The sequence below is a fragment of the Hemicordylus capensis genome, chromosome 3 (assembly GCF_027244095.1).
Source record: "Hemicordylus capensis ecotype Gifberg chromosome 3, rHemCap1.1.pri, whole genome shotgun sequence".
Classification (NCBI taxonomy): Eukaryota; Metazoa; Chordata; class Lepidosauria; order Squamata; family Cordylidae; genus Hemicordylus; species Hemicordylus capensis.
In genome coordinates, this window is record NC_069659.1 from 260,634,027 (window position 1) to 260,645,117 (window position 11,091).

At 44.4% G+C, this 11,091-nt stretch overlaps 1 long non-coding RNA gene across 1 annotated transcript; it reads right to left on the reverse strand.

The window, feature by feature from the left end:
* Positions 1–858: 858 nt before the first annotated feature.
* LOC128349241 (uncharacterized) lies at positions 859–8,437 on the reverse strand. The gene is made up of 3 exons (XR_008318652.1): positions 8,351–8,437; positions 7,899–7,989; positions 859–1,377 (listed from the first exon to the last, which is right to left on the reverse strand). It is a non-coding gene; the product is annotated as an uncharacterized LOC128349241 (long non-coding RNA).
* Between the last annotated feature and the right edge of the window lie 2,654 nt (positions 8,438–11,091).

The following is an 11,091-nucleotide window of genomic DNA, read 5'->3' on the forward strand; positions in this document are numbered from 1 at the left end:
CACAAGTGAGCTATAGTAAAGGTTAAGTGTGCCGTCGAGACAGTGTCAACTCCTGGCAACCACAGTAATTGTCTTTGGTAGAATACAAGAGGGGTTTACCATTGCCTTCTCCTGTGAAGTATGAGATGGTGCCTTTCAGCATCTTCCTATCTCACTGCTGCCCAGTATAGGTGCACACATGCTGAAATTGCACAAGGGGTTTATGCAATCACACAGACATTATTTCCAATGGCTGTGTGATTGTATAACTCCCTTGCACTTGTTTGCACAAGTGGGCTCTAGTCTTGAGCAACTTGAATTTTGGAAGCACCCATGGTGTGCAGAACGCTGCAAGTAAAATTGTTTCCTTGAAGACTATGAAGAAAAGTATGGATAGGCATCTGTAACATGCCTTGGTCTGAGATTCCATGTCAGGTATACAGTATTTATAACCAGTGTGGTGTAGTGGTTAGCATGTCAGACTGGGACATGGGAGATCCAGGTTAAAATCTCCACTGAGCTAGGAAACTCACTGGTTGACTGTGATGAGATGGTGGTTACTCTATGCTTTCCTGGGATCTACCCTCAGTAGAAATATGGCTCTGATTCCAATCTAGGAGCACGCTGCTCCTTCAAGATAGGCTGCCACCAGTTGAAGACTGAGCTAAAGCCACTGACAAGATTTAACATGGCTTCAGCAACCTAGAACTGTCTGGCTTGGGACTGACAGGCACTGTATGGCTAGAGTCCACACAACCCAGCTCTAGACAACAATATATTATTCTGAAAACAGTCGCAAATGATCTTATGAAGCACATGGGGAAGAGTTTTGCCAGTAACTCTCCAGAACCTTTTAAACCAGACTGAAGCCACTTCTATGTATATCAGTTTTATTAAGAAACAAGATTGCACACAGAATAAGGAACTGGGGGAAACGGGGAACTGGAAGTAAAGAAAGGCACACCGAAATTCAAAATAAAATACAAACACATTAACCAACCAACTAGCGCTGAGTCTAGCAGTAGGCAGGCCCTTGGCTGAGAGAGTGTTAATCTCTACAGCTCCTCCCCGGGAATGCCCATTAGCAGATGGAAAATGGTGAACCCTGGCCAGGCCCTTGCCCTCAATTTGGTAGCCATTACGGAGGAGAGCCACCTAATGTCGCAGAAATTCCCTCACATAATTGTGTTATGCAGGGTCCACAGCTGCTGGTGAAATTAGAGATTGGTTTCCAGAGAAGTTATTTTCCAATGGTGTAAAGGAAGGTGGGGATCCAAAGGCTGATGAAGAAGAGTCAGGCAGGTTGAACCAGGGAAGTCTTGGTTTGGTAGCTTCAGGCTGCATTCTAACCCAAACTATATTGCTACATCATCACTATACTTCGGCAAGATTAATACCCTAAAGGAATGTTTCAGAATTTACTACAGGAAATAGTCTAGAGACTCTAGAGCTATATAGTTTCAAACAAAATACATCTCTTTTGAGCATGGAGAAGAAGTGTATTTCTCATTTTTCATTGCTTACAGAACATCAATAACATGGACGTAAAGTAACACAATTCCATCTTTTCTGCTCTCAGAGAACAGGGGATTATTTCTGTCTCCTCCCACCCCAAATACACTGCCCATGCTTTATTAAAACAGTATGGCAGAAAGGCCCCCCCCCCCCCGTGTGGGCAAGCTATATAAAATAGATTCAAAGCTAACAACTGCCCTTTCTTAATGAATAACTCATAAGGACAATAATTGATTTTCTCAATGCCATGACTTTCTACTACTGCTAAATTGATTCTTCTGAAATACATCAGGCTACTTTACCACTTAGCCCTTTCACTCCAACAGTATTAAAATTGCAGCACCCTGGAGTCATAAGGTATAATGACAAGCAATCAGTTCTAAGGAAATAGATGCAATCAAAATTGTGTACTTAAAGAACTAAGAAATGCCAGCTGGAGTCAAAACATGAACTCAAAGTCCTGTAAGTATAATGGGCCATTATTGCCTATGGAAACAGAGAATTCCATCTCAGGAGTAGAAGCTATCTGCACGAGATCAATAGAAGAGATGGCTTCTAGAGCACATACTATGCAGTAATCACAGAATCATAGAGTGTTAAAGCTCGCTGGAAGCAACTTTGGAGGTTTTCTAGTCCAATCCCTACTTAGTGCGGGGATGTTCTAAAGCATCCCTAAAAGATGGCCATCTAGCCTCTGTTTGAAAGTTAGAGGTATCCTAGCTCTCCATTTTCTCTACTACAGGCTAAACATACCCACTTCATTTAACTGACTTGGTTCCCAAACCTCTCAGCATCTTTGTTGCCCTCTTCTGAACCTGTTCCAATTTATCAATGTCCTCCTTAAAATGTGGTACCAAGAACTGGGCACAGTATCCCAAGTGAGTTCTGACCAATGCAGAATAGAACAAAACTATTACTTCTTGTGATCTGGACACTCTGCCTTCTGTTAATGCAGCCCAAGATTGTATTAACTTTATTAGCAGGTACATCATACCAGTGGCTCATGTCCAGCTCGTGATCCACTAAGATACCTAGACCTTTTTCACACATATTGCTGCCAGACCAGATCGCCCCTAACCTATGCTCGTGCATTTGATTTCTTAACCTAAATGCAAGACTTAACATTTAAAGTTTTGACCCAGTATTAAAGATTGTCAAGACTGTTTTCTGTCTTCTAAGGTGTTTGCTATTCCCCCAGCTTCATGCCATTTGCAAATCTGGTAAAGAAAACAGATCTGTAGCTGGGGGCAGGGTTAGGGTGGCCCTTTTTGACGATCCCTGGGTTTTTCCAGATACAATTTAAACTGCTATATTATGGGAGTGGCCCTTTAGTTAAAGCAAGTGGTGGGGGGAGGTTCTATCATTATAAGCCTCAAAATTGTATTGCATATATAAATAAATATGACATTTGTTGAGCTAATAACTTGAAACTTGGCATATATGATTTACTAGACAAGGGCTATACATATGTCTAATTTCAAAGTAATCTGCTAAAAATTGACACAAGTGCAGCAAATTAAAAAGTGCTGATAATTGACACATTGGTCCTTTTTTGTCCAGTCTTTAGACAAGCATATCGTGCATTTCTTTCAAATTTCAGCTTGTCTAGGAAGGGTACCTTTTTGTGTATGGTGAAGTTTTGAGCACTGGTTCAAAAGTTATTAAGGTTTTCCTGCCCAATAAAAGCCTATGAGTTTATTTCCACAAGCAGCAAAAATCAAGCTAGGAGAGCCTAGCCCGATTTTTGTTGCTCATGTACACCACCAGGCTCGCAGGCGAGCCCAGTGGCTTACAAGCTGCTAGCCCGCTTAAGTAGCCCACCCCTTAGCCCAGGTTAGCAGAGTGAGCACTCCGCTAACCCTGGTTAATGGATCATCAGTTGCCGCAGTGCAGCTCCGCGCCGCAGCAGCTCATGAGGAGACCCCCGACTGGGAGGCTGAAAAGCAGCCTCCTAGCTCAGGGGTCTCTCCAGCATGCCCTGCACGCTCACACAGGCATGCTGGAGCTTCCAGGGGCCACGCAGCCCCCGATCCTCCCAGCCCCCGCCGGCTCCGTAACGGAGCCGGCAGTCGTGTGGGCGCCTGATCTGGATCACGGATCGTGAGAAGAGCCTCTAGGACTAGCAAGTCGTGGTAAAGTTATATGGAGTGTGTCTGGTCTGATAATATACTGCAGTGGGCCAGGGTCCTCAGAAGGCCCCATAGCTGACCCCTGAGATCACCTCAGTGCCCACAGCCTTCATGAACTGAGGTGGGCCAACTTTTCCAGCACCCACCAAAGTAGGAGGGCCCCCACAGAGGGCTATTTGCCATAGGTTGCCTGAACCAGTCCTGACTAACTTAGGAGACATGCAAACGAGGTTTTGAGAAAATCATATGGGATATGTGACTATTGACCATAATCACTAAGTGGAACCTCCATGTTCAGAGGAAGTATACCATTGAATAGTAGGTGTTCTGGGGCATTGTGGGGAGGAGTCTTATTCCCATCCTGAAAATGAGAATCCACAGCAAATGAAATGGCACTACACAACCCTGGAAGGCTGCCATTGAGCAACCTTGTGCAACAAGGGCCAGAGGTGGATTGAGGTCTTAAAGGCTTCTAGAGTCAGATAACCCCTTCCAGCTTCCACCTAAGAAAAGAACAGCCCTGCTGGATCAGGCCCAAAGTCTATCTAGTCCAGCATTCTGTTTCACACAGTAGCCCACCAGATGCCTCCGAGAAGTGCAGAAGCAAGAGATGAGGGCATGCCCTCTCTTGCTTTTGCTCCCCTGCAACTGGTATTGAGAGGCACAGTGCGTCTGAGGCTGGAGGTGGCCTGTAGCCATTGATAGACCTATTCTCCATGAATTTGCCTAAGCCCCTTTTAAAGTCATCAAGCTAGTGGCCATCACCACATCCAGTAGCAGAGACATCCATAGATTAATTATGCGGTGTGTGTGAAAACATACTTCCTTTTGTTGTTCCTAAGTTTCCCAGCATTCAGTTTCATAGGATTACCCCTGGTTCTAATATTGTGAGAGAGGGAGAAAGATTTCTGTCATTTTCTCTACTCCAGAATAATTTTATACACCTTTATCATAGCTCCCTGTAGTCACCTTTTTTCCAAACTGAAATGCCCCAAGTGTTGTAGTCTTGCCTCATAAGGAAGGTGCTCTAGGCTCCTGATCATCTTAGTTGCTCTCTTCTGCACCTTTTCTAGTTCTACAATGTCCTCCTTAAGATACAGTGACCAAAACTGTACACAGTACTCCAAATGTGGCCACACCATAGATGTCTATAAGGGCATTATAATATTTTTTATTTTCAACCCTCTTCCTAATGATCCCTACCATAGAATTTGCCTTTTTCACTGTTGCCGTGCACTGTCGACACTTTCAATTAGTCAACAACCCCAAGATCTGTCTTCTGGTCAGTCACTGACAGCTCAGACCCTGTATATGTGAACTTGGTGTTTTTTGCCCCAATATACATCACTTTACACTTGCTCACATTGAACCACATTTGCATTTGTCTCCCACTCACCCAGTTTGGAGTGATCCTTTTGGAGCTCTTCACAAGCTGTCGTGGATTTTACTACCCTAAATAGTTTAGTGTTATCTGCAAGTTTGGTCACTTCACTGCTTACCCCAACTTCCAGATCTTTTATGAACAAGATAAAGAGCACTGGTCCCAGGACAAATTATTGGGGGATTCCACTTCTTAGTTCTCTCCATTATGAAAACCCTCCATTTATTTCTACCCTCTGTTTCCTGTCCTTTAACCAGTTACCAATCTACACATGAACCTGTCCCTTTATCCTGTGGGTGCTAAGTTTACTCAAGAGCCTTTGGTAGGGAACTTTGTCAAAAGCTTTTTGGAAGTCCAAGTATACTATGTCAAATGGATCACCTTTATCCACATGCGTGTTGATATTCTCAAAGAACTCCAAAAGGTTAGTGAAGCAAGACTTGCTTTTGCAGAATCCATGCTGGTTCTCCTTAAGCAAGGCCTGTTCTTCTATATGTTTAACAATTTTGTCCTTCAGTATGCTTTCCATCAGTTTACCTGGCCCAGATGTTGAGCTAACCTCCTTGCCTGGAGAGTGAAGAGATTTATAGGGGCAGCCCAATGGCTTGGAGCCTTGTACTTCTCCATGGTGCTACATCCTTCCTGCCCCATTGGTGGCACTGGTGTGCAGGCTTTGAGGAGCGCACAGGTTTTTGGTGTTGAAAGGGGCGTGGCCCTGGCCTGAGGCTCAGTGGGTGCTGGCTCCAGGGTCTCCAATTCTAGGGCTTCTAAGCTGACAGACCCCATCCTGGTGTTGAGACCTGGGACAGCCTGGTCTTTCCAACCTGACTGCTCCCCTCTCAACAGGATCTGAAACTGAGTGGGGGTGGTATGCTGGGACCATGAGAGTGAGGCGGTTGCTTTCATGCTCTACCTTTCCTAAAGGCCATTGCTGGAAACAAGCACCAATGGGAACTTTGCAGGACAGGTAGAAGCCAGGAGGTGTCTTAGTCCAGACTGGTACCAAGTTGGTGCAAGGGTTAAAGCCCCCCCCCCCATGTCACAGCATGGTCCTGATCCAGAGTGGGCTGCTATTGAGTAAAGAAAAACCAAGTGTGCCCAGAGACAAGCAGGTTATTTAGGCAATGAGGCGTTTCACACAATTGATGCGACCTGTCAGACAGGGTTTGTGTAGAGAGAGCAGGTTTAGCCTGATCTCCCTGCACACGAGCAGTTGCTTATTGCTGGGCAGCTGGATAGGCCCGCACACAGCCTCAGCTCCATCGGAAGCTCCGGGGATTGGGGGAAGGGGGGGAGGGGAGCAAGGCTGTGCAGTGCCCCATTCCCCCAAACTCCATAAAGGCACCACGCAAATGCTCAGTGCAGTCCTTCCCCCCCCCCACCAATTGTGTCAGCCGAGGCTGACATGCAATCAAATAAACAAGGTTAACCGAGAGCACCCATTCCATTAACCTCCTTTAGGGTGAGGGGTAGTTAGGCAGGCTAGCCGCCAGAGAACTACTGGGCTCGCCTATGAGCCCGGTGATTTTCACGATTGCTTAAAACCGAGCTAAGGGAGCCCAGCCCAGTTTCTAGCAATCGTGTGAATAGCTTCAGTGTGTTGCTTGGCTCTATGACTCAGGCTTCAGCTTCAGGAACAGGCACAAAGTTAAAAAAGAGCAAATGCCAGAGGCCATCTCTGCATGGTGCTGGGAGAATTGTGCTTCCTTACAAAAACCATGCCTCTCAATAGCAATCCCCAGCTAGTTTGAAACTGACTACAGAGTACTTGCCAAAATCCCATTTATAACTTGACGCAAAGAATACATTACACATCCAAGCCTGCCACCATAGTAACAAGGCAGAATATGCTTGCTGCATCTCTGGAATCTTTCTTATATTAAGAAACAATTTTAATGATATTTCTTTCCCCCTTATTAGAATTTGTTTTTCCTTAATGTAAACACATAATAATTGGATGGATTGTTGGATGAGGCAGCACACAGCACGCTGAGCATACTCTAGCATATATGTTGAATACATGAACCGAAGATTAAAAGCAGTTTAAAAGCTCTCATTCTCCTCAGAATCTGGATGCAGTTTTGGTAAGTTAACACCTGAATGTTGGGAATAAGGGATGAGGTAACACCTGGTTCTTAACTTGTGGTCCCCCAGAGTTGCTGAGCTACAACTCCCAGCCACAATAAATGGAAGCTGGGGATGATGGGAGTTGTAGTTCAACATCTAGAAGACCACAGCTTAGGAACCTGCAATTCATACCAGACACCCCCAATGAGACTAGAATTCAGAAAACAAGGCCATTCTCACGACCAGCCCTACTCAGGCTAGCACTGCCCTACCTGGGTAGGGCTGGTCCTGAGAACCACTAGGATTGGTTCTGCCAGGTAACCTGGCTTTTGTACCCAGACTAAAAGCAAGGTAGGAGCAGGGCACACACACATGCCTGGCCTCACCACCAGGCTGTATGGAAGCTTGGGCTGCCAGAAACCCCTACTGCACTGTGCTCTTCACATGGTGCATTGTGGGATGCAGGAGGATGCAGCCTGATTTCTCCCTGCTCCCTCAGCATTCTGGGATGGCTCGCGCACTGGTTGTGTGCATGCATGGCAGATCCCCAAAGCAGTGAGGTTGTCTGGGGGAGGGTAGTAGTGTCCTGCTTCCTCCCACCCCACCCTGTCAAAAATGGTCATGTGAATGACTTCAACATGTCATATTATATGGTTTCCATGGCAACACCATAATAACTAACTGAAGAAGGCAGCTGCAAACAAGAATGGAATCACAGGAAAACGTGACAGTATAACTCTGCTGTGCAAGTGTTACAGCAGCCTGTGGCTGAGCATGACAAACACACTAAAAGTTACCTTGGCTCTGTATTCATACTGAACTTTTACCTGTTTTCTGGGTGTTTGTGGTGGGCACTGCTGCTCAGTCTCAGCACCTTTCAAAGCCCTTCTTCCTCAGAAACACCAAGGTATGAGACGGCTGGTGAGAAAACAGAACTGTTTTAGACTCTTTGACCGTCAGAATTTGTTCTGTTTGGGGGGTGTTTTTCTCAAGTTGGCACTGGTGCAGGGTCAATCTGAGGTATTAGCTATCCCTTCCAGTTGTGTCACCTGCAAATTTGATAAGGATTCCATCGATCCCTTTATCTAGGTAACTGATAAACAAGTTGAGAATACTGGGTAGATGAGGTTCTTTTAGCTTGTGAGAAACAGGCTAGTGTTCTCTGCTTTGTATATTTTTAAAGTTGTCATCTCCTTTGCACTGCAACTACTTCAATAAAAGGAAACGTACACATTCCCTGCCTCTAGCCACAGTAAGCATTTCAGTATCCAGCACTTACACCACTGTAATATCTGACATGAATAACCCATGGGTCATAGGTGAGGTCTTAATGGCTCCCCCTGGATAACAGCTGAACACTTTTTTTCCTCCTGTCACAGAACAAAAACAAAGTTATGATAGACATATACCAGAGCATAACTCTTGACAGTGAGAAGCGGCACAAATTGTGTGAAGATGGAGATCTATGCCCATCATTCACCCCATTACCATCCCTCAAGGGTGGAAGCTGGAATCTCTCCTCTAATGATGCATGGGGGCATGATGCAAATCAGGGGTTGGTTGAGGTATCTTTTGTACATCATGGCAGTTGGCATGTCAGCTGCTTAACTCTGCATTTATCCCATGCTGCTGCAGTAGTGTTTTAAGGCCCTACGTGATGGAAATCAAGGGACTAATCAGGGTTTCTTAAATCACCTTGTGCCCTTACCATTTCCCTAGAAGATTTAAAAAAACCTTATACTTGGTCGTTCTTACTGAATGTTACAAATGCCACCATCTAAAATACTCAGGTCCACTGTTCCCTCTTAAGGCGTGTGCACGTGCTCACAAGTTTTCTGATGCCTGCTCAGTTCATTTTCGATCCCGCTTGGGTTGAATTAGAAAGGCCCCACGCTGAATGCAAGTGTGCACACGGTGGCTTGGTAATGCTGCCCAGAACAAAACTCATTCTGCACAGAGATGAAAAAAATTAGATACAACACTGCTCAGGTCCTTCCCACATAATTGTTGGCAGACCAGGTTTGGGGACAATAGTGGCAAGAACCCATATCAATGGGCCTACCCACCTTTTGATGTTATGGCAGCAGTGTCAGATGAATCTATGGCTAATTGGCTTTCATACTTACCATAACATTTAAAAGTCTCCTTAACCGAACTACAAGGCACACTAGTTTATCGTATTCAGACATGGCATGATGCCATTTTAAATACATGAATTAAAGGAGAGAGCTAACCAGCTTTCCTAGTGGTACCTGAAGTTATTTTTTTTATATTTAGCAGGAGAAGAGCCCCTGTCCCTATCCAACCCCAGCACAGTGTTTCCAGTTGCTGCTGTTGGGGTCTACCTTAGGTTTCTTTTTAGTTTGTGAGTGCTTTTCAGAATTGTCTTGTTCTACATAAACTACTTTGTGAGCTTTGGAAATCAATATTTTCCTTAATAAATAAATAATTCTGATGTCACTTTACATTTTGAACGCCAGGTGAGTGAGGACACCTGGAGAGCGACCACTAATAATGTGATGAAAGTGTGATTTTCAAACTTCCCTACATGGGGTTTCGACTGAGAAGATTAATTCTGATTCACTGTCAACCAACCATCTATATCCCTCCCAACCCAAATGCCTTTCTCCCACAGACAGATGTATAGTGGTATTTCCATCTGAAAACAGGTTAAAAATTTAATAAAAACAAAGAATTCGCTCTTCATATTTACTACTAACACCACTGATCAGGTAGCCAATGTGGGGTATGTGGGGGATACGTGAGCGACAGCCTCTACCATAAGGCTGATGGTCACATTATTTCCAGTAATAATCCATCTGAACAGTATCTGTAATTTAGAGCAAAGTAGGGGAAATGAGTTAGCTGCAGCCAAACTAAGAAACAGAGGCACTGTTTGTCCAGAAAATTCTCTCTTGCTGAGCTCTGTGAAAGAAGAGTTAGACCAGCAATGCATGCTGGCCTTTTGGGGAAAGTTATAACAATACACTATAATGAAAAAGTCAGGACAACAGAAAGAACTATTCAGTAAGTATTGGACAATATTATTCCTTGTAACTTCCAAGTTAATGTTGATAGACCTCCAATTATACCCTGTGTGAGAGAGAGACAAGTCTCAGTTTAGTGGTGGGATTATAAATTATGGCTACCTGCCAATCACCTCTCCAGTCAGCTGTTTTGCAAGGAAAAGGGAGCAGGACAAATGAATCCAGCCAGCCTGCCTACCTTCCTTGTTGATAGGATGCAGGCTATATATAAAAGGATGGTGCACACACAGTGCCAGCTATTGGAACATGAAGGAGAAGTGTGCATGCAGGACTAATCAATTTTACACTCCACAAACTACAATGCTCAGGACTTATTGAAGGAAGTGTTTTACTTGCAGTATTAGTTTGCAGTATATATGTGCCCCATCTTCTCCTTTAACACAGTGTCCTTCACGATCTTATTTTTAAAAACCTCTACTATTTTGCGAAATCGCCCCTGCCACCAGTGTTCTCTATAATTTTTTTCATCTATGTGCGGAATGAGTTTTGTTCTTGGCAACAGTATCAAGGCAGTGTGTGTGTGCACATGCATTCAGAGTGAGGCCTTCCTGATTCAACCTGAACGGGATCTAAAATGAACTGAACGGACATGAGAAAATGTTTGAGCGGGCACACATGAACAGTGCCCCCGTACCGTGCTAGACATCTTAGGCTCTGATATGCAAAAAATTAAAATGACCAAATGAGTGGAAAAGAAAGTTAAGCTAAAGTGCTGCCCGCAGAATTACAAAGAGAGGAACGGTAAATTTGTTTTATTCCAAGCACTGTTATATGGCTGTGATTTGGCTTCATACAGTCACGTTTGCACTTTATCTTAGCCTGGGATTCAAAGCACTATTGTAGGCACATCCAGAGGTCTATGCAAAACCAATAGGGTTTCTTTTTAAACTTTTGCTTCTTTGCATACAAGATCCACCTCACCCTCTTTCCATATCACGTTACTTTTGAAACTTTGCTGAATTCCCATGTCCCC